Source organism: Dipodomys spectabilis, unplaced genomic scaffold (genome assembly GCF_019054845.1).
Source record: "Dipodomys spectabilis isolate Male_0828 unplaced genomic scaffold, ASM1905484v1 ptg000228l, whole genome shotgun sequence".
Taxonomy (NCBI): domain Eukaryota; kingdom Metazoa; phylum Chordata; class Mammalia; order Rodentia; family Heteromyidae; genus Dipodomys; species Dipodomys spectabilis.
Genome location: NW_024870905.1, coordinates 1,755,850 through 1,758,813, shown reverse-complemented (window position 1 = coordinate 1,758,813; position 2,964 = coordinate 1,755,850). Strand labels below are relative to the sequence as shown.

General features: G+C 46.8%; 1 pseudogene; it reads left to right on the top strand.

The window, feature by feature from the left end:
- The first annotated feature begins 1,441 nt into the window (after positions 1-1,441).
- LOC122123396 lies at positions 1,442-2,292 on the top strand (annotated as a pseudogene).
- Positions 2,293-2,964: the final 672 nt, after the last annotated feature.

The window sequence follows — 2,964 nt, the reverse complement described above, 5'->3', positions numbered from 1 at the left end:
TCACAAAACAAAAAGTCAACAAATAAAATTTGGTGCTAGGTCGATCATCACTTAGCATTCTACTTCAATGTATTTAGTATGAGCCTAGGAAGTTACATCTTTAGCAAATGCTCTCCCCTCATATTCTGCTTCATTACCAGTATTCAAACCCCTGGCATTACCAAAGTCTCCTCCCAGTTAGCATACCAGTCTACCACTGGGAATTAATAGATATATTTTTATTAATCATAATCTATCCACACACATCAAATGAGTAGTAGCCACATTCCACTATTCTGAATGTTTTTTCTCCCCCTTTGAGTTAATAAACCTTACCATTAAAAACTATAGAATACTTATTAAATTAAGTCAACAGTCATCATTCTTCCACCCAATCTTGTAACCTAATTTATGTGGTGTTTTTTTTTCTTTGATGTTGGTGCCCTGTATCTTGTATGTACATTTCTCTAGCTTTGGGAGGTGAAGGGAAAAAACCAAATGCTTAACTAGGGATACAGTTTGACCCATTTTAACAATGAGATCAAGACACTATGTTCAAAAACAAACTTTACAATTTAGGCAGGGAGTGGGAAGGAGGGATATAAAGGAGTAGTTGTGGAGGTGGAAGGGTAGGGATGGTAGGGGGAAAACAAAGGAGGAAGTATCAATGCTTGAGAGGAAATGAACTCATTACCTACCTTATGTAACTGCAATCCCTTTGTACATTATTTTTACAAAAAAAAAAACGTATTAAAAAAGATGAAAAGACCCAGAAATAAAACTACATACTTACAATCATCTGATATTCGACAAAAGAGTGAAAGATGTAATGTGGAAAAAACATAGCCTTGCCGGGTGACTGTGGCTCATGCCTTTAATCTAGCTAATCAGAAGGCTGAGATCTGAGAATGGTTGTTGAAAGCCAGCAGGGCCAGGGAAGTTGATGAGACTCTTAGCTCCAATAAACCACAAGAAAATGGGAAGTGGAACTGTGGTTCAAGTACTAGCCTGGAGATGAAATGCTGAGGGGTAGCTCCGAGGCCGAGAGTTCAAGCCCCACGACCGACACACACAGACACAGACACAGACACAGACACAGACACACACACACACACACACACACACACACACACACACACACACACACACACACACACACCACATACACAGACATCATAGCCTCTTCAACTATTGGTGTTGGGAAAACTGGACATCAATAGGCAGAAAACTGGAAGTGGATCTCTGCTTGCACTAACATCAACTCAAAATGGATTAACTACATTAAAATCAGCCAAACTACTATAAGACAGAAAAAGGATGACATTAGAACTTATAGGTACTGAGGTGGAAGCTGGGCAGCTGCACGCCGAGCACCGGTAGTTGCGCTCCAGATCCTGCAATCTCACACTGCGTGCCTTGACCCAGTAACTGCTTACTCCAGTTGGCCCCTGCAATGGGCGCCATGCTTCCGGCGGCGCCTGGCGCTCAGGGCAGCTCTACTCACCGCCCTGGCCCTGCTCCTCAGGCCACCGGTGACGAGGTTCCCATCTTGCAATGCGAGCACTGTGATGGGATCGCTCAGAGCGAGCCTCTGACTGCAGTGCCTGCGTGTGCCGAGCTGGTGTGCGAGCCAGGCTGTGGCAGCTGCCTGACATGTGCTCTGCGGGAGGGCCAGCCGTGAGGTGTCTACACAGAACTCTGCAGCTAGGGGCTCAGCTGCCAGCTGCCACCAACCGAGCCACGCCCACTGCAGGCGCTGCTGGATGGCCGCGTGTTCTGCGCCAATGCCAGCGTCCTGGCCGGCTGAGCGCCTACCTGCTGCTGGCGCCCTCTGCCTCAGGAAATGCTAGTGAGTCAGAGGAGGACCTAGGCACGGGGAGCTTGGAGAGCCATGCCCCTCCCAGCACACATAGGGTGCCTGACTCCAAGTTCCATTCCATTCACGCGAAGCTGAACACCATCACGAAAGGTCACGCAAAGGACAGCCAGCAATACAAAGTCGACTATGAGTCCCAGAGCACGGACACCCAGACCTTCTCCTCGGAGTCCAAACTGGAGATAGAATATGGTCCCTTCCTTAGAGAGATGCAAGACACCCAGAATCACCTGAAGTTCCCCAATGTGCTGAGTCCCAGGGGTGTGCACATCCCCAACTGCGACAAGAAAGGATTTTATAAGAAGAAGCAGTGTCGCCCCTCCAAAGGCAGAAAGCGGGGCTTCTGTTGGTGTGTGGACAAGTATGGTCAGCCCCTCCCAGGCTTCAACAGCAAGGGCAGGGACGACTTGCACTGCCTCGGCATGCATAGCCAGTAAACCCCACTGCATCAGTAAAATTGGAGCTCCAATACGCCTTACTTTACACAAAAGACTGCCACGGACAGAACAGTACCTGCCTACAGCCTCCACTTACATTACTTTTTGTGATGACCTGGTTTTTTGTGTGTTTTTTAAAGAAAACCAAAGTTTAGACAGAGATTTTAGAAATGTCTATTGTTCCTGTAAATGGTAAACTTGAGCATCTTTCCACTTTTCAGTAGTCAGAAAAGAAAATTAATTTCTCTGTTGCTTTCTGTAAAAATAACTGATACTCCTGCCCAAAGCAGCGGACTTGATCCCCTTCTACAAACCTCTCAACATCTGCCCATTGGAACAGCTGACCTTCTGCCTCCCTAACTTCAGTGGTTATTGTAGAAGACACCTCCTCGTTGCCCTCCGCACTGCTCAGGCCTCATGGAGAACAGGAAGGTCAGAAACTCAAATCACCTAGACATCTCTACCATACACGAGACCCCTGGGCCTCCTGATACTAGCTTTGATTCCAAGCCATGGACCCCTGGGCCGCAAAGCTTCTTCATTATCTGCAAGTGACTTGATCTGCTTGGAAAATACTGGAGAGATTGAGGTGGAATATAACTGACCAAGAAAGTTCTATAAAACTGACCCAAAAAAGTTCTAGCACATTCTGGGAAACTTGTAAATGCAGAT